This window comes from Panthera leo, chromosome F2 (assembly GCF_018350215.1).
Source record: "Panthera leo isolate Ple1 chromosome F2, P.leo_Ple1_pat1.1, whole genome shotgun sequence".
Taxonomy (NCBI): domain Eukaryota; kingdom Metazoa; phylum Chordata; class Mammalia; order Carnivora; family Felidae; genus Panthera; species Panthera leo.
In genome coordinates this window covers 79417332-79437782 of record NC_056695.1, presented here as the reverse complement: position 1 = coordinate 79437782, position 20451 = coordinate 79417332, and the positions used below count along the sequence as shown (strand labels likewise).

Below are 20451 nucleotides of genomic sequence, written 5' to 3'. Positions count from 1 at the left end.
ACGGATGGTCTTGCGTGAAGACCTCCGTCATCTCGAACGATGGCGTGTTCACTGGCAGCACGCTCTCTCACGGTGTTGTCCTGCTGGGTCTTTACAGGACTCGCGGAGGTGATTTGTGGGCAGGGGGCTGACGTCCTGCCGGGAAGGGACTGCCTGGAGTCACAGGTTTTCTGGTGGTGCCCGCGGGTCCCCGTCCCTCCTGTTTCCGTTGTGCCAAAGACTCCATGAAGGAGGGGGCACTCGATTCTCACCACGGCAAGTGCACCGGTCGTCATCCCCGTTACCCAGTGGGGGAGAGCGAAACCTCAGAGCCGTCCACGGCCCGACCAGGGTTGCAGCAGCACTTGGCAGAGCCGGGGTTCCGAACCCCAGTGTGAATGACCCCACGTCCTGTCCGGAGTGGTGCCCCGTCTGCGGGGACACCCGCGAAAGGGCCCCTGGCTCTGTGCCCGGGGTGTCCGCTCGCCGTGGCAGGGGCAGGTCTTTGAGCACGTGCTCAGCCCAGAGGCTCCGCCGCAGGACGAGAGTTGGGTTCCTGGAGCTGGAGGAGAAGGAAAGGGGAAGAAGCACTTAGCGTTTCGGCAGCGGTGACTTTGGTCGCTGACTGTGCCGCGGGTACCACGGAGACGGTAGCGTGATGCCAGCCGTGGTGCACGGTCCGAGAGGCTGGGAGAGCGACGTCCACAGAGCCCAGAGCTTGCTCGTCTGAAAATTGGCACCGCTGGGCACCACCACCAAGCACCCTGTTCGTGAGCCTGTCTCTGGGGGCACTCGGGGGGCCTCGAAGTCAGGGACTCGGCCAATTCCCCTAAAACAGCGATGGCGCCGCGTCAGCGCACAGAACGTTGTGTGGGATGAATGAGAGCTGCGGCGTGGCTCGTCCTTCTGGTCGAATTTGTCCTCGAACGTGAATTCTGCTGAGTAACTTCTCATGTTCACTTCTGTAATTTGGTCTCAGCTGAGGATGGAGAAGTTGCGGGCAGGAAGCTGTCGCATCAGACAGAGTTCTAAAATAGCAGCTGGTAACTACCAGCAGCTGCAAATTAGAGCAGATGATTCCTCGTCTTTACCTTAACCTTCGAGGCGTTATTACTGCCGTTTGCAGGTGAAGAAGTTAGGGTTCAGACAGGTTGTGTGATCACTGGGCTCACACAGCAGGCAAGGCAGACGTGGGGGTCCTATCCTCGGTCCCTCCGAGCTGCTTTCTTGAGGGAAATTGATGTGGAAACAGGTGCCCGTGGAAAACCGACTGTGGGCTTAGATCACACGTCATGTATGTCTGACTCGACCCCGCAGCTCAGTACTCGTGGATCAGAAACCGAGACAGGGCCCAGCTGAGGGCAGGTATCAGGAAAGTGAGCAAGCGTGTGTGGACGAGTCAGATCCGACTGCCGGCGGTCCTCAGAGGAAAGGCCCAGATGCAGGCGCAGAGGCCTGAGACTCAGCCTGGCCAGGGAGCCGGCGGGAGGCCGTGTGGGGGGCTTGGGACTCTGGCCCTATTGTTCCGACGTGGCCTCTGTTGGCCCCAGGGTCCTGCTCTGGCCTGGCATCCGAGGGTTTGTAAGTAGTTGCTCTCCTTTATTCGAAATAGATTAACAGAAGTTAGGAATTCCTCCCCGCAGGAGACGTTAGCTAACTCAGTGTATAGCTACCACATAGAGTATCGTTCAATATTTCTTAAATGTGGAAGAGATCTTGCTCATGCAGATATAGCTGTTTTAGGACAAGAGTCAGAGTGGTATTACCTGTGGCATGCGTTCGGGGAAACTATCCCGTGGCCGGGGAAGGAAAGGTGAGGTGTGAGAACCACAATGCAAGGAACCAAGTAATAAAGTCCCCAGGTAGACAGGTAAAGGGCTGGGGGTCTGGTCGGGGGAAACATGGGTCTTGGCTGAGGAGTCACGGAGGCTTCTGGAAGAGGTGGCCCCTGAGCTAGGCCTTGAAGTGCACACGTGCTGTGGCAGGGAGGAGAGCGGGTTATGCTGTGCTCACGTGGCTCATCGCCGTCAGCGAGGTTGGCCGAGGCTCCGGGACCCTGCACCGCATGCCCTTCCCGTTCTAGAAGTCAGGCCAGCCAGCCCGTAACCTGTACTCGAGCAGGGAGGGAGACAGCCGAACCACACCGTGTTCCTCCAGGCTGCTGATCCCGAGCGGGTGTGTCCCCGGGCCCACGTCATGTGGCCGAGCCCGACCCTGACCCCATGAGGTGAGGACACACACCCCCTTCCCAGGAGGCCGCCCCTCCTGAAGGCTCAGGCGCTGCCCACCCGGTTTCTGTGTCCAGACACGGGAGGTCAGTGCCACCAAGCTGGGGACCTCTCACTCTGGAGCCACCGCCGACCTCAGCCGTACCTCTGGACTCGCCTATCATCCTGAAACCCTGCTGCCACTCCTAGGTGCTCCCGTAATGCTTGACAAATTCTCTGTGAACAAGGGAAAATTTGAAGCATAAATCACCCAGGGAGTAGCGTTTTCTAATTTGGCTGTGTGGCACAACAGCTCTGGGTGGTTTTCATTCTTTATTTTCAGCAGCGCTCCTGTGACAGGCCACCGTCGTCTGCCATCGAGTGATAAATCACAGTCGCGTTGCCAGGCTGAAACAGGCTTGGTCTCCTCACGCGTTGAGGTTTCCCTCCCTCCCCTGCCACGCGGCGCTTGTGATCCTAAATGACCCTGTGATGGGACATGACAGTCAGAGCCTCTGTCTTACCCCCACGGGCCGACATGTGACCGTGACGGAGGTCTGTGCCGAGAGGGCCCGGCCCACGCGGGCCAGCAGCACACCGGCAAGCGGGGACTCCCCAGGCACAGGGCGGAGGCTGGGGCCTTGAGTGGAGGCCGGGGCTCGGGATTGTTGCACCTTTGCCCCCTTCAGCTCTAAGACTCCCAAAGCCACCAACTAGGTTCCATGGGGACGGCTGTCAGAGCCGCGTGTTGGAGGCTCTGGAAGAGCCTTCCTCCTCCTCTCTGGGATTCCCCCGGTTAGACCTCGCGTTGGGAAGCTGCCGCCATCTGTATTTGCCTCAGCGCTAAGCTGCCCGATCGCCCGTTTCCTCCTTCGTGAGCCGGGGTGTTGGTCCCTGGCTCCCGAGGTGGTTGTGAGGGTTGGAGGTGTGGAGTACCTGGCGGTCTCGTGCTGTCAGGTTGCTCATGCTCGGCTCAGATGGCCGTGACCTCACGCTCGTAATGGTGGAGATGGGGTTGGGGTGGCCGACGGGCTCCTGCCCTCACCCTGCCGGGGCAGCCCGGGAGGTGGCAGCTGGAGAGGAGGGGCCTCGGGCTTGCTTCTCGTGCAGGACAGCAGTGCCGGGAAGGGAGGCGGTGCCGGTGCCCGAGGGCCGATTCTAGCCCTGTGCTTGGCCTGCCCGCGCCTCAGTTTCTGCATCTGTGAAAGGGGGGCGCTGCAGGGTCGTGAAGAGTCGCTGACCTAATGCACGTGTCTGTGTGTGGTGAACGCTCACAAGGTCCCTGTTGTGAGTTCACCTTCGTGATGACGCCACCACGTGGCCTCCTTCCCTCCGCCTTCCTCTTCTGAGCCTCTCCCGGGAAACTCTGGGCTCCCGAGGAGCCTCCAGTCACTCCGATGGCTGGAAAATGAAATGTCTTTGCGTCAATTTCCTCTTCCGTGGGGCCAGATTTGGAATGCCTCTTACTGTATTTGACAGGCCTGGAGAGATTGAAATTGTCTTTGGATGTTAATCTTGTCACTATTACCTTTTTGTCCTTTTAATGTCTTAGCTGGAAAGAAGGAGCTGCAAATAGCCACAGTCTGTTTCCTTAAAGACCTGAGTAGTGATCGCTCTCTTGAATGCACAACAGAAGCTCAATTCAGAGCTTCGGTCAGTCATCAAGTCCTTTGTTTTCCCGTGTGGTCCGAGCCAGCTGTCCACCTAAGCACATGGCTGAGGTTTGCCCGAGAGAATAGTTCAGGGTGCAGTCCAGCTGTTCTCACGTTCTGGGTCAACTGCGGGCCGGCTGTGCTTGGCCAACACCTGTTCTGTGCCAGCCGTGATGCCGAATGTTTTCTTCACGTCCCCTGTACGTAACAGAGGCTTAGGGAAACATCCAGGGACAGCCTCCGTCAGTGACTTCCACGGCCTTCTGTGCATGCCGAGTGCTGCTCCCAGGGCCGAGACCCCCTCACCTGTGGGGTCGCTGTCGCCCCCATTTGGCAGTGTGTCCAGGGAGATTGTGGTATGTGAGGCTGGGCTGGAAGTGAGGCTGGAAAGGGAGCACGAGGGGATCCCAGAGGTCCCTCCTGGGGTCAGCCTGTTCTCAGACCCCGAAGCGAACTCCACCTGGCCCTGCTGGGGGCCGCACGTCAGGCCACGGCTCCGTGGCCCGGGATTGCAGGACACACGCAGGAGCACGGTCTCAGAGGACGTAGGGCTATCATGCTACGGAGCCGCTGGAAACTGCGCAGGGGGAGAGGGGAGCAGGCACAGCCCGGAGGGGCAGCTGCCTGAGGGTGGACAGCGCCCAGCGGCTTCCTCTTGTTTGCAAATCTGAGGCCAGCAGTGTTTGAAAATCGCCGTGTCATGAAGTTATTTAAAATGTTTTTTTTAACGTTCATTTATTTTTGAGATAGAGACAGAGCATGAACAGGGGAGGGTCAGAGAGAGGGAGACACAGAATCCGAAACAGGCTCCAGGCTCTGACCTGTCAGCACAGAGCCTGACGCAGGGCTTGAACTCATGGACCACAAGATCATGACCTGAGCTGAAGTCGGATGCTCAACCGACTGAGCCACCCAGGCGCCCCTCATGAAGTTATTTAAAGGCACCTGTCTTAACTAAAATTTGTCAGACTTTATGCTGGTGGCTCTGAGTTTTAAGAACATTCATTTGTTGTTGACGTACCCTGTGTTGTGCTGTGAACAGCCTCAGAGACTTCACTGTCCGGGATGCGACAGACACAGTCCCACCTGTGTGACTTTTGTTAGGGAAAGGAGCAAAAAGGCCTCTAACAGCTCAAGGTTAGGGGATTGCTCATGAATTGTTGTATTTTGTAAGAGAATCGCTTTAAGTTTTAGACGAATAGAACTAAAGATAATCGTTGATTTAAAGATAATCGTTGATTTCATTAAGCCCTTGCTTCTCACAGATTTGCCGCAAAATACAGTTGTCCTCAGGGTATTACAGAGTCTGTCACAGCCCCGCCCCGCTCACCCTCTATCCTTCGAGGTGTGGAAGCACGCGGTCCTTATGTTAGGAATCGCAGGACGTATGGCACAGGAGACGGTGCGTTCCTCCTCCGGGAGCCCGCTGTTTGCGAGAGCTGTGCAGGATCCCAGCAAAAGTGTGGGTGAAAACCACATAAGCCCCCTGAACAGGCCGAATACAGGATTTGGGGGTCCGAGGAGGGATCGGGTCCTTGCTCGCTAACGGTAACTAGTGGTGGCTGCCGGGAGGAGCGAAGAGTGCCGCAGGGATGTGGAGGTGTGAGGGTGGCAGTCCGGGTGCACAAGAGGCTGAGTGACCACCACACCATGGCCCGGACGCACTTCCTGGCCAATGGCTCCCTAAGCACAGCACCCTGCGGGGAGGTGGGTTCCCTGGCTGTTTCCACCTTACAAGGGAATTGACTTGAGGGAAGGCAGTCACCTGCCAGGCCAGGGTTCAAGCCCAGGTGTCATTTTTCAGGTGACTAAGAGCCCACGTCATGGAGGCTGGTGGTTTTGGGCTGAGACATTCGCACTGTCTTCTGGCACCACATTGTAGAGGGAGAATGTACGTCTTTAAAGCATGCGGTTTGGTCCCTTTAAGGCCTTAAGCGCCAGGAGACCCCAGCGCCCCGCATGCTTGCAGTTCTGGGCTGCGTCCTTGTACTGTGTCCCATCGCCCCTCTCTCCTTTACTGCCCGCCAGTATTTCACCACAAGGACATGCCACTATTATTTGTTCACCTGTTGGGCATTTGGGCTGTTTCTCCTTTTGACTTTTATAGATCTGCTGCTCTGGCCATTTGCGTGCAAGTCTTTGAGAGACTCCTGTTTTCATTTCACTAGCTCTTAGGACAGGTCTGTGTATAACCGTCCAGGAATCCGGGAGCCCTGCTCATCAGAGCCACTGGGAGCAGCCAGGCTTTCTTGCACTTGTCAGGCAAGCAGGTGCACGTCCCTGGTCTGGACACGCGCTCATGTGGAAAGCTCCTTCCAGGTGGCTTCTTGGTGGCTTCTCAGTGGCTTCTTGTGCTTGGCTGCCCCTTTGCACCCCTTCTGCGAAGTGTCTGTTTCAGTCTTTCGCCCATTTTTGGTTAGGTTGTTCGTTGATGCTCTCGGTATTGAGTTGTGAGCGTTCTTTATTGTCTGGGTACGAGTCTCCTGTTTGCTTCAGGTGCTGTTTGAAGGTTCTCAAGTTTTAAATTCTTATGAAGTCCAGTTTACAATACTTTCTTTTGTGCTTGGTCTTCAAGTTCACTTAATTTTCTGTCATTTCTGTTCCATGGAACTCATTCTGTCAGGTTTTTCAAAATTTTTATTATATTTTTAAGGTACAAAATTTCCTTTTGCCTCCTTAAAAATATTTTCTATTTCTTTACTGCAAATCCTTATTTTTTTTGTTCCTTCCACGTGTGTTTTCTTTTATCTTAGGGAGCATGTATAATAGCTGCCTTAAAGCCTTTGACAGTCACAGCATTTGGATCAGCTTGAGGTTGGCATCATGGGTGCTTGAGAATCGGTCACGTTTTCCTAAGTTTTTTGCATAGCATTTATTTTAAATTGTATTGGGACATTGTGAATGTCATTTTTTGTGGACCATAACTCTGCATGTTACTTTTTATAAGGCTCTGGAGAACACGGATGGCCTGTTTTGGCAGGCAGCCTGTCTGGTGAGGCTCCAGGGACAAACCCTGCTCCCCATCCTTGGGTGGAGGTCAGGATCTTAGCTCCCAGCTCAGTTCCCCAAGCCTCTGTTTCCTTCGTTTGGGTCTGTCCACTTGTGACCTGGAAATCTGTAATAACCAAGCGTGGATCGTACGGCATCTGCTAGTCTCTGGGGCGCTCCAACTTCCCTGTGGCCAATTTCAGGCTGCCAGCGCGACACCACGGAATGCAGTGTTGAGAAGAGATGCCTACGGTTGGCTCCCGTGGCCTGGCGTGAGGTGGCCTCAGCGCGCCCGTGGTCCGTGCCGGCCTGTGCCACTCGGGGTCAGGCCGCGGCGCGTGCGTGTGGCTCCGGTCCCGTGTCCGCCCTCTGCGTCCTGGCCGTGCCGAATGGGGTCCATCCTGTGTGCACGCAACTCGGAGGTGAATCTCAAATGTATGTGTGCGTGTTGAGGGCTCAAATCCCAGACCCGATCTCTGAGCCTTTGCTGTGTTGGGTTGGGGGATCCCCTTCCCTGGCTCTGTCCCCTCTTGGATTCCCTCCACACATACACATGTCCTGTCACACCTAGGTATCCCTTTTCCTGGTGTTTCTGGCCAGAAAGACAGTGTTTCTATCAGAATTACAGCCATCCGGGCACCCCGGGCCACGCCACGGGCAAAGTGAGAGGACGGTGTCGGGGGCTAGTCCTGTGTGACTTTGGTCTGCTTGTGTCCCCCCACCCCCCCAGAGCTCAGGGGCTGTTTTTGTATCTGCCTGGACTTTGCTTTGCGGTCAGTGGGGGTAGGAGGGGGCTGTGCCAGGTGTCTCTAGGCTGAGGAGGACTCGGCGTGGCTTTAGTCCCTCTGCTCTTCCCTATGGGGTCACACAGGACCAAGCCGACCCCTCGTTTTCATTAAGATCTTCCAGGTTATCAGAGGCACGTTGCAGTGATTCATTCAGCAAACACTTGTTGAACATTCAAGTTCCAGGTCTGTGAAAGATGAGTAAGAAAGACCTAGTTTCCTCACTCCGTAGAATTCGCGGTCCAGGGGATGGAGATGGGTGAAGTAGGCATGTCGGGAAACCACCGTGTCGACACAGTGGGCACAAACCCCCTGTTAGTGTTCAGTGTAGCAAGGATGCGGTTCTCATGGGGTGGGGGTGGGGAACAGGGCGGAGCAGGCTGGACAAAGTGTGTCCCTGAGCAATGAGCCAAGGCCCAGCCCCATGAGCGTGCTGAAGGTCCGCGGGCAGGAGGCGGTCCCGTGGGGCAGGTGCGTGTGTGCAGGTGAGTCACGACAGTTGAGGCCTGAAGGCGCGTGGGCCCAGGCGGCGGCAGCCTTTGGACGCCTTCCTGCAGAGCTTTCATTTCCTGTGCCCTCGGGGTTCTCTTCTCCCTGTGGCGGGTTTAAGTGCCAGCGTGGATGTTGTGGATGCCGGGAAGTGATGCCAGCTTCCACCGCCGCTTGGGTGTATACTCAGTGCTCAGCGCGTGGCTCGTGGCTTTTTAAACAGTCACTACTACACTCTGGGGTTGGCATCATTATCCTTATTTTTACAGCAAGAAAATGCTTTAAAAGGCCAAATGATGTGCTCAGGATGACACAGACATTGTTGAGGCAGAGCTGAAATGCAGACCCAGATTTCCTGTCTCCGCAGCCCCGAGAGCCCCGCTCTGCCCGCACTGAGCTCAGGCTTCGGATGGGAGGACCCTGGCGGGTCCCTCTCCCCGAGCTTGGCGCACACCTTCCAAGCGCATGCCAGGGAAATCTGTTTCCTGTTCCTGTTTGTTTTCCTCATTTAATTTAGGAAATAAGAGCTTTAACTCAGGATCAATGAAATGTGTAATTAGATGTAATAGCGCTTTTTTTTTTAACTAATGGCAACTGATTTAGTATGATTGAGGCATTTTTGTTAACAAAATGGGGGCATTTCATGGCCTTAAATCAATCTGCTCTGTACTGAGTGGTTCTGCCTGGGGGGGGGGGGGTCGACAATGCTTCAGCCACACAAAAAGCTTTCAGGGTGCCTCTTGGTTGAGCCAACATTTTCTTGAGCACTCACGTACCAGGCACGGTGCCTTGCACTAGGAAGGTGAGGACAGGTTAGGTCTCTACTTGTCGTGTGGGCAGAAACGTGTGTTCAGTGCTAATTTCATCAGTAGACACTTTGCAGAGAAACTACTAGAAGCACAGAGGGTGAGGAAGGAGGTGGTTCGATGGAAGGTGACTCAGCCAGGTGAGGGTGGGCCGGGTAAGCCGACTGCTGTGTGAGCGTGGCGGGACATGGAGGTGTGGGGACAGTGGCACCTTAGTGGTGACAGCAGGAGGCAGCTGGAAGGAAGCCTGTGCAGCTCTGCGGCGTCTCGACTTGGAAGTGCTGGGGGAAGTCGCTCTGAGCCGTTTTGCTGGCGTCAGGCAGCAGGTGGAGGCTGGCACGGACCGTCCCCAACCTCATAATTATTTGACCCAGCTCCTTCCACTTTGCGATGGTGCAGGAGCGATGCGTATGTGGTACGGGGTGGTGACAGCGGCCATAGCTCCCCATCAGCCGGAGATCACGAGGGCCGACAGCCAACACCGAAAACCATTCTGTGCCCACACAGCCATCCTGTCACTTTGTGTACAGTGTTCATTACATCACAAGGGACAGTCAGCACTCAGTTATGAAACAGGCTTTGTGTTAGATGGTTTTGCCCACCGGTAGCCTCGTGTGTGTGTGTGTGTGTGTTGTGAGCAGGTTTCAGGAGGGCGTGGCTCAGCTGTGGTGGGCGGTAGGTTGGGTGTGTTACATGCACTTTGACCTGGAGGTACTTTGAACTTGGGATGGGTTTGTTCACTGCTGTCCTGGAGACAGCTCTGGTGCAGTACTATGGAGGACTAGGTCAGAAAGGCTGTTCCTGGAAGCAGGATCAGTTCAGGCCCCCGCTTCTTGTTTTCCTTCCCACTTGAGTTCGGGACCCAGGATCTATCCCAGAATCATTGCCCCACCTGCCCCGCCAGTGCTGGCCTCGGTCTGGTCTCTCCAGCCCACCCTCTGTTAATGTAGCGCTGCGGCCAGCTGGACCCCTCACACCAGGCCTCACCGGGGCTCTGGTGGTGCCATCTGCTGTTAGACCTTCTGGGGCCGCGTGCTGCGCCCGGGACCGTGGCACCCTCCTAACGCTGTTTTGAGGCATCCGGGCCCTGCCGTGTCCCGGCTACTGCCTGGCCCCTGTGGCTCCCCGAGCTCGCGCTGCTAGTTCAGGCTGGGCTCAGCCACCCGTCCTGCGCCCAGCATCCCGCTGATGTCTGCTCACAGACGGAGCGGGGCCTGGCCCAGAGGAGGGCCACATACGTGTTAGGGGTTCCTCTTTTAGAAAGTTGTTTGCTCCCTGGCACTCTTGCCTCTTTGAAAGAGTTTTGGCCTTCGGGAAATGTATTCTAATTTTTATTTCCTCCAGGAATCTCCTTTAATTCTGTGTCTGTGTTCTATAAATAGTCTGTATTTGTGCTGTTTGCCGGCCACACAAATGCTATTTTGTACACAGATGATAATTAGGCAATTTGTCAGTCCCTTTGACAATTCCATACCTTGGGAACTTCGTTTTTCTTTGGGCAACGCTCTCTTGGATCTGGGCCACCGCACCAGCGTCCACACTGGCCTTGTCACCAGTTACCCCGCCAATCCAGCCTTCCATCTGGCTTCTTCTGTCAGCACAGGGATGACTGATCCCTGCCTTCTGCTAAACCTCCTTGACCCCATCTGTCTGAAGAAAGCTCTGGAAACTCTAGGAAACCACTGGGCAGGACCACGGTCCTCCGAGGCCGGCCTCCGCTTGTCCGCACCCCCAGGAAAGTGCGAGCCCTTCAGAAGCAGGGCGGCTGGTATACACTGTGATCCGTGTCCTGGGCACCGCGTACTGGGGGCTTGGGAGAGGAGGGCGGGGCCGGCAGTTAGAATGACACCCCAGGGCAGGAGGCCTGGACTAGGGTGTGGGGAAGGAGGCAGGGGCTGCCTCGCCTGGAATCCCAGGCCTGGAGGGCGGAGGGGAGTGGGGAGTGCAGCCCCGAGAGAGGTGACATGCAGAAGGCCCAGGAGGAGTGTAGGCTTGGGCACGTCGTGTGTCTGGCTTGGGGCGGATGGATTTGAGGTGCCGGTGGGAAGGTGGAGGTGCAGTAACGATAGTGATAAAAGAACTAGAACTTCTAAAAGGCTTTCTTTTTTTTTTTTAACTTTTTTTTTTACATTTATTTATTTTTGAGAGACAGAGACAGCGTGAGCCGGGGGGTAGGGGGGGGCAGAGAGAGAGGGAGACACAGAATCAGCAGCAGGCTCCGGGCTCCGAGCTGTCAGCACAGAGCCCGACGCAGGGCTCGAACCCACAAACTGTGAGATCATGACCTGAGCTGAAGTCGGACGCTTAACCGACTGAGCCACCCAGGCGCCCCTAGGCTTTCTTATTATTAAGCACACACTGTCCTAGTTGGTCCACGGATCACCTGCTTGTAGACAGGTAGTGTGCTCGTTGTACAGGAGACACGCTTGAGGCTCGATGTCCAGGATCCTCCTGGGGCACGACGTGACTGTTGCAAGAGGAGCGCCGCCTTCTGGCGAGAGAACTGAGTCCGCAGAGGTGACTCACACGTGTCAGGGCTCGGCCCTGGGGACCGGTCGGCATCTGCCAGGCCACCTGTGACCCTTTCTGGGCAGCACTGTGATGTGGGGAGACTCGGCTCCCCTGGACCCCGGGCGCTTCTGCTCCTCTGACCCCTGAGCCTTGGTGTGCCGATCCCGCCACATGCTGCTCGGTGGTCCGAGTCCCAGCTTCCTCTCCTATAGGATCCAGACTATCCTGTGACGACACTTATCACCCGGGCGGTGGAGACATTGCAGAGATCCTAGCGGTACACCCGGCCTGTGAGGAAGTCCTTGGGGAGGGGACCACTCCACAGGTGCGGATGTAGTCAGGTGCCCCTGACCCCTGCCGAGACCGTCCCTGTGGCTCACAGGGAACCCCCATCCCCAGGGTAGGTGATGCAGGCACGTGGCCTATGGAAGGTAGGGGAATCCGCATGCTAACATGGAAAGATTTCTGCCCACGAGGGCTGATAACAACGTGGTAATTTCTACAGGCTCAGCTCCCTTTAACAGGAACGTGTTTCTACAAGGGAATTTTTATTTCCGTGGAGGATAATTGAAACACTGTTGTCCTTGAACACGCCCAGTATATTTTCATTTACCTTTGGAATTGGCAGTGTACGGGATCCTTGTGCCACATTCTGATCGGTTTTCCTGTCTGATCGATCTGTAGCTGCTCTTTGAAAGCTACTTTAGGGTTATTTAACTCCGTTGGTCCTTTTGCGTCTTGACGAGGGAAACCGCCACAGTCCGTCTTAAATCCAGATGTCAAAAATACTTCTGTGTATTGCTTGTGCATTCTCTCTATGGCAGCGTACTAGGGGGAAAAAACCTGCCAGAGATGTTTTCTTCCTGTCTCTTTCTCTTCATTTCTCTGGGCCTGGGGTCCTGGCGGTGAGTGTTTGCCCCTACTCACTGGGGGGGTTTGGGACCGCTCTGTTGTGTGGTCCTTCGTGATGCACTTAGCAAGGGTAGCCTTCTCGCTTTGGAGACTTGCTCCCCCACCCCCACCCCACCGGGCTCTGGCTTCTGGGAAACGGGTGTCCCAGGTGTTGCCTGGACCGGAGGGAGGACCTGGTGCCTCGCCGTGTGGTCGCCCTTGCTGGCCCCGTGCACACCCGCACGCCTCCTTTTACTGGGCGCTGTTTTCTGTGCCAAGGAAGGTACTTACGGGTCCTGAAATCAATATTCACCTACAGACGTGCAAGCTAAGGGGTTGTGCCTCCACACACACGTTGGCCGAGGTAGAAGCAGGCGCTCCTTGCGTCCCACGCTTCGGACCTGGCTTCTCTGCAGCGGGGCCACAGTCTCCGGACACTGGAAGCAGCGTTCGTTTCGTCCTTCTCCCTCCGATACAGAGTAAAGTGTGTAAAGTTTATAAAAGAAGCGTCTGCAAGTGCAGGGTGTTCCCGGAGCTGCACCTGTCCCCTCACCGGGGGTCCCAGAGCAAGTTCGGCGCGTGGACACGCGGTCCTGCCCTGGGTGGGGTAGGCATGGACGCTGGCGATCCCCGGGCACCTCAGAGGCTCGGAAAGCAGAGGGGGCAGGCAGGGACGCCTCTCAGGGAGGCCGTTTCCGGCCAGGGCTGCAAGGGTGGGTGGAGTCAGTTCCCTGGAGGTGGGGCGCGGTGAGCACCAGCAGCTAGCGGTCCAAGGCTGGACCCCAGTAGAATCCGGCTGTTTTTACTAACACCTGATGACTGTGTGGGGCTGTTTCCCTCTTGTGAGCTCAGTTCACCCCTCTGTAAAAGTGGGTGAGTATAGAATGAGGCACTATGACTGCAGGAGCTTCCTCGGTGTCACGGGGGGTGTCTTCACTGGCCCCTGTCTCTCGTGGAACCAGCTGGACTCTGATTAAGGTACCGGGGTGTTCAGACCAGACAGTCACTCTCCTGAGAAGTTGTCTCGGCAGTGAGAGGCCACTGTCACCTGACAGCCACTCTAATCCCCACCCTGGGCCTTCCCCGAGCTCATAAAATCCACACTAAAGAGGTAGGTGTGTTCGAAACCCCTTCAGTTTACAACGAGGCACTTGAGATTCAGACAAACTGAGTACCTCAGAGACCCAGACTTTACCAGTGAAAGAGACCGGGCATCTATCTGTCTGATGCAGGCTTCTGCTCAGCTTGCCGTGGCCTCATGATCTTCCAGCCTCTGCACGGAGCAGACGGGGTGGGGGGCAGAGCACTGGACCTCAGACCCCTGACCCCCAGCCCCAGGCTTGTTCATAAGCCGCACCGACCCATAGTCCAGCCCCTCGGGCCCTGTAGCTGCACTAACCACAGCGGCCGCGGGTGCGCAGCTGTTGACCCCTGGACAGCGTTCATCGCTGAGCACCCGCCAGGTGTGCGCCCGGAGTTCAGGAGAGCGGGGATGCCCGTCTGGACCCGTCCAGTCACCGCCTGCTTCAGGCTCCAGGATCTTCAGGCCTGGTGAGGAATTCCTCACCTCCGTTTGCCATCTCTGTGTCCTCAGGCAAGTTATTTTTGCCGCATACAGATTTAATCCGTCTCTGGGCTGCCGTGAACATGGCGATGATGGCGGTGAGGCACACTGATGGCACCCAGGTGGCCTGTGGTTGGCGCAGTCCCTGGCGATGCTCTGATTGGATTGTGCTGGGCTTCGATGTTTGGAATCCAGTGTATCTTTTCTCTTCAATTAAAAATAATGGCTTTTCTCTATTATAATTGATCTATGAGGCCTAAGAAGAAAATTATCTTCTTTGGGTGTGATCCAGATGTCGATGTTCAGGCCATTTTCTTGCCTGCTTGGAGCCCCTCCTCAGGATGGATGGCTCCTCAAGGTTGACTGCTTCCTTTCACTTGGGTTGTGCTTCATTATAAAACAGAATGGGCTGGGAGAGCCGAGCAGACGCCCATGTGACGCGGCACATAAATTTAGAATACCAGTCTTATAACTACCAATTATCTCCCAATGAAAGTTCAATTGAATTATATGTGGATAGTCCTTCTAAATCCAAGTCCCTGATTTGTATTTAAATGTCATCATTATGACTTCCCTGGTGAGGTTATCAGCTGTTCAAAGACTGAATCATATGATATTTTAAAAACCACCGCTTTTATATAGACTCTTCAGAAATCACAGCACCTTCTTCCAGTGCCAACTCTTGACTATTATTGTCACATTTGGCCATAAAATTAAGCATGCAAATTGGCATTCAGTAGTCGTATTAATTTTATTTAGCTCCCGACTCATCGAAGATGAACAGGATGGAGTAGCGGTAGGGACTATCTGACGGGGAGGCCGGGGAGCGCTCCCAGGATATTGCATGTAGGCTCACAGCCGCATCTGAAGTGAGAGTGTCCGCGGTTCCGCGGGCAGCCGAGGTTATCTCCGAGGCTCCGCAGTGCCGTGGGCTCCTGGTCCCTGACGAGGGATTAACCGCCACGACAGCAGGTGCCATTTATGGCGCGCTGCTTGTGTGCTGGGCACTGGGCTGACCATGCTGTGTCTAACGTCTCACTTAAGCCACACAAAACCGTACAAGGTGGGGTTCAGCCCCAGTCTTAGCTGCGGTGTTCTGCACACCCCGAGGGACCGTGGGGGTGATAGCAGTCTCCCAGGGGGAAATGTGCAGTGAGGGTTTGTGCAGTTGGGCAAACCTTGTGGAGAGCTGGCCCTTGAGCACGGATTTAGAAGATCTGAAGGAGTCCTGTCCTGACAGGTGTGTGTGGGGCCTGGGCCTCTCCCCCATCTGGGATTCAAGTCTGGTCCTTTCATCTAATCCAGAGGGACCCTGACAAAGTGCCACACGTGTTTACACACAGGATCAGACTTCTCGACAGCATGACCAGCAAGCCAGTGGGCATATTCCCCACTTCAGAAAATGAGGTTGGGTTTCGAGAAGCTACAGGGTACGTGGAAGATAGACAACTGAGAAAGCCCTCACGTGGAGCTGGCGGCCGAGCCCTGGAGGTTGCCTCCTCGGCCAGCAAGTGGCCGGGCTCTTCCACTCTCTGCCGTTCACCAGGGACCGGTCTCGCCCTGGCGCCCCTCGCAGATGCCCTCCCGCTTCTGAGACCACACTGGACAGAGAGCCCAGAGAACAGATTCTTGCCCCAAGGCAGCCACTGACTGTAGATCATGCCCCTTGCGCTCAGTGTCATGCTGCTACTTGATTAAAAATAGAGACCCTGCCATTTGTGACAGTGTAGATGAACCTAGAGGGCATGATGCTAAATGAAATAAGCCAGAGCGGGAAAAACACCGTATGATTTCACTTCCATGTGGAAACTAAACACACACAGACATGAGCAAACAAGAAAACAGACACAGACTCGTAGATACAGAGAACAAACTGGTGGTTTCCGAGGGGAGGCGGGCAGGTGACAGGCAAAAAAATAAGTCACGGGGATGAAACGTACAGCATGGGGAGTGTAGTTAATAATACCATGGTGCGCTTGCTGTCGGCAACATTCAGGTGGCGCATAAGCATTGAATCACTGTGTTGTACACCTGGAACTAATACGGGCCAATTATACTTTGAAATGAAAAAAAAATTAAGTAGAAACCAACAACGGACAGGAGAGGCATCCTGGTGAAAAGGTGTGTGGGGGCGCCTGGGTGGCTCGGTCAGTTAAGCGTCCGACTTCGGCTCAGGTCATGATCTCGCGGTCCGTGAGCTCGAGCCCCGCGTCAGGCTCTATGCTGACAGCTCAGAGCCTGGAGCCTGTTTCGGATTCTGTGTCTCCCTTTCTCTGACCCTCCCCTGTTCATGCTGTCTCTCTCTGTCTCAAAAATAAATAAAACGTTAAAAAAATTAAAAAAAAAAAAAAAAGAAAAAGAAAAGGTGTGTGAAGGATGATTTCCCTGCTGGCCTGAGTCCCCCGTGAAGACCGTGCAGCTATGTGCCGAGCCCCTGCAGCTGCCCCAACGGCAGGTGCGCCCCCACACCCCGTGGGTCCTGGGCCCACCTGTTCTCGTTTCCTTCTCTTTGTCATTACTGAAGATAGTGTTTTCCAGTTTTGCTGTGATTTGCCAGAGGGTCAGCTGTGTTTGGGATTATTTTTTGGATGCTTGTTTGTGGGGGATTGCACCAATACTCTCCCATCCATGTTGCTTCACCCCCAAGAAGAGGTTTCACAGGGCCATGAGCTTATACCCAACTGAGGAGGGCTGTGCCCGGGAAGTTGTCCTTGGCAGGGCGGTGGGGATGCCATGGCTTCCGTGTCTGCTGAGGGTTTTGTTGCTTCCTGGTTATGAGGAGCGCTTGCTAACTGAGAAGAGGGATGTGCATCGTCCAGGGCGTGAGGCTGATCCTTCCCTGGGCTGATGGAGGCTGCCACCAGGCCTGGGTGAGAAGGCGTGAACCCTCTCAGCCCTCCCTCTGGGTCAGGTACTGCCGACCGCATCTCTGGTTGGGTTGGAGTGGGCATCCAGCTCTGAACCCAGGGTTCTGTCCTCTGCCTGCTCCCACCTCCCTTGTCGTTGTCATCGCCGGGAGCACTGTTGTCCCTAGTCTGCGTGGCTTTCTGACAGAAGCAACAGCCTCAAACCATGATGGCTGAAGCCAGTGAGACGGCTGGACTCGGAGCCAGGACCCCTCCTGGGGCTCTCAGGCAGCCCTCCCCGCCCACCCCCCCACCCCACCCCCCCTACTGCCGCCTGGTGCTGTCCCTGGTGCTGCACATAATACAGCAGCTTCCCACAGCGGGAGAGGTCACTCATCAAGACTGGGCTCTAGGAAAACAGGTCGTCGCACGCTACCCTCTCCTTCCTGGAGGTGAGGCTAGAGGGGGAGGTGGTGATGTCTGGGGACTGTGCTCTGAGACCACGTAGCGATGTCCAGGCCAGCCATGCTGCCCGTGGTTTGGGGAAATAATCCTTGGCCTCCGGCCTTGGCATTCTGGCTCCAGGGCTTGGAGCTGGGTGACCCTGGTGCGGTACTCAGTTTCTTGGTACCTCAGCATTAGCACCTGGGGGAAAGGAGGCGTGCCGCCTTCGGGATGCTCACAGCTCTGTCACAGGTGGCGGGGCAGTGGCGGTTCATGTGGCAGCAGGCTTCACGGTCACTAGGTCTGTGTCCCATTCTGGCTCTGCACACGGCGTGAGTAAACCATCATTTCCTTTGAGGTGCTCTGCCTGAGCAAGAGGGAGCCAAATGGAGCGAAAAACAAAATCGTGGTGCTGAGTCTGAGCGACAGGCTTTGTGGTGTGGGGCTGCAGCCTGTGCTCAGCGCCTCATCAGAGCTGTGAGAAAGCAAACCGCGCCCGTCCTTACACTTGCTGTAATGAATAAGATGAAGGTACGTGCAGGACACTTAGCACAGGGCTTGGCACGTAGTGTCTGTTACATTTCATCTTCTTCCCCCTTCCGTGTTGTGGGCCCACGTGGCTATGATTTCATCAAGGCTGGGGGCGGGGGGGGGGGGGGCGGAATGTAGTGTGATGCTTACTTCATCGAGATTGTTCAGAAAAGCCCTTCAAGTGATCACATAAATACAATCCCGGTGGCCACAGCATCTGGGGTGTCTCTGGCCCCGGGGATCTGGCATTCTAGGTGCGCTGTCTCCTTCTGTGTTCAACAGGAAGAGCCTGGTATCCAGAATGTTTCCAAACCCCTTTCAAAGGTGAAAGTTATTAGTTCCTTTTGGGTTATCAGGTGATGAACTGAAATCGGCGTTTTTAGTGAGACTTAGGAATATTCTGACCTTTAGCTTAAGGAGAGCCCTTGTTTGGTTCATTCTCCCTTCGAGGTGGGGGCTGGAAAGAGCCTACACCAAGTGAGACATTAGAGGCACTCCTGCTGGACATGTAGACACCTCACAAGGGAAGAAATGTATGTACAAAAAATGGCTAATAAGCTTCTCAAAAAGCGTTCACTTGCAGGAGCGATTCAGACCTGCAAATTGAAACATCAGTGAGGTAGCATTTCGCCCCTTCCTAGCAAAGGTGGAAAATCGATCATGGCCAGTATTGGCAGGGGCGCAGGGAGAGGGGCGCCAGCCTTGCTGCCTGGGGCGCGTGCCCCAGTGAACGCCTTTCTGAGAAGGAACTGGGCGCCCACCTGCCAGCCTTGACCTTTTCCACCCTCTCGATTCGGTCTCTGCTTCTAGATGTGGACCTCAACCTGCAGCATAAATGCAGACAGGAAATTGAAGCACAAAGATGTTTAGGATTTTTTTCAATAGTAACTTTTTGAAAAATGGAAAGTATGAGTTTGAAAATAGCAGAATTGTTAAGTAAGCGATGATAGGGTTGGGTAACAAGACGTTCTGCAGACTAATTTTTAATGACGTGAACGTGTTCACAGTATCTTGAAAGAGTAAAACAAGATATAAAATGCATGTATATATGTGTGTGTTCGTATAAAATGAGACGTGTGATAACATACACCTATAGTAGTTTGAACTGCATTAAAATACAAATACTTAGAAAAAAGACTCTAGAATTAAAGCATTACAATTAGGGTTTAAGGATGAGTCCTTGTTTCTTTATTGTGCTTTTTGCCGTTTTCCCGCTTTTTCTGGGCTTGAAAAGAGTTTTACGGGCTGAAAAGAGAGTCAGTGTGACTCTGGAACGAAGTTCTTGCTATGGGATGCTGTGTTCTCTGTGTGCACAGGAGTCTCTCATTCTTTGGGGGTCTCCGAGCCTCAGACATCTCCTGGCCAAAGGCCATCCATTTGTTGGCACCCCAGTAGTTTTCGCTAAGCTGTTAAGGTTCTTGGGGTTGAATCTTAGGTGTGTACACTCCGAACTGAGTAGCAACTCTTGTCTCCTGGTTGTCCCACGGAATAGCCCCGAGGGTCACTTAGATCATACTGGGTTTGGCTGAATGTTTGGGCCACGGCAGAGTCTGGGATTACACACTCACTTTTATCCTTTGAGTGACTCTGTCAACTTTCGGTTGAGCCAGAACGTCGGGGGCCTCACATAAAGAAAACCCCTTCCTCCCCTTCTCCTTCCATCTATCCACGTAACACGCCTTTACTGAGCACCTCCTGTATGCCTGATTCTGTGCTAAGAGGTAGGGTTGCAAGCATCAGTGAGACACAGCCTCTGCTGGCATGAAGGTCACGGTCGGGAGCTGAGGCAGGCTGCCAGCAGCCGATTAGAGCACCCACACCTGTGTGCTATGTGGCGTCTACATGTCAGGTGCTGTAGGGTCTGGGGGTGTAGCAGAAGGGCACAGGTGCAGAGGTCAGGCAGCAGCGATGGGGAGGAGGTGAACGCCGGCCCAGGCTGTCTGGGAACGTGCTTAGTTCACGTGTTCGTTTATGTGGGGAATCGTTGGCCGAGTTGCTGTGGCATGCCAGGCATTATCCAGGCCTGGGAGACTGTGGGAGCAAGACCACACAGACCTCCGTCCTCAGGGAGCTAAATTCCAGTAGAGCTGTTGGACAGCAAAGCCCACACATTCGTGTCTACAGCTCGTGGGAAAGGCTATGGCAGAATGGACGCTGCCATGGAGGGGAGGCCGGGGGGGAGAAAGGAGGAGGATGCTGTGGGGGAGGTGCCCAGAACACCTTCCTTAAGCTCAAACCTCGAGAGTGTGGGGCTCCAGCCACATGTGGGGCAGGAGAAGAAGCACTAAAGGCTAAGGCAGAAAGAGCCTGGTGTGTTCTAGAAACTTCCAGAAGGTGGAGAGGGCTGGACACAGCAGGCAGGGAGGCTTTGTGGAGGATGTGACCGTTGACCAGAAACCCGAAGGGGTGGGTGTCACAAGACAAGGTCCTGGGTGCAGGGGCCAGAAGGGGATGGGCGGGGTGTAGCTGGTCAGGCCTGGTGTGTGTGAGCAAGTCCTGTGGCTGAAGGTGAAATGGAAGTTGATGGGCAGGGCTCTGATGAGGAGGCTTTTGGGGCCCCCAGGGCTAAATAATTGCTAGTCCTCTCTGATTTTCCACATGGGGTCCTGTCTGCTTTGTCCTATTCTAGAAATTACATTTCCTTCGGGGTATGTGAGTCTTCTCTGAGGTTGGGCTCTCTGACTGTGTCTTCAGCTCTAAACTGTGTGTTGAACCAGCTCTGAAGCCACTGCTACCCTGGGAGTCTATTATTTCATTT

The 20451-nt window shown here is 54.9% G+C and overlaps 1 protein-coding gene across 3 annotated transcripts in view; it reads left to right on the top strand.

Annotated features, from left to right (window-relative positions):
- The window catches only part of TRAPPC9 (trafficking protein particle complex subunit 9), a 570461-nt gene that overhangs the window by 412118 nt on the left and 137892 nt on the right, over window positions 1-20451 (top strand). The gene's annotated exons all lie outside the window — the stretch shown is intronic.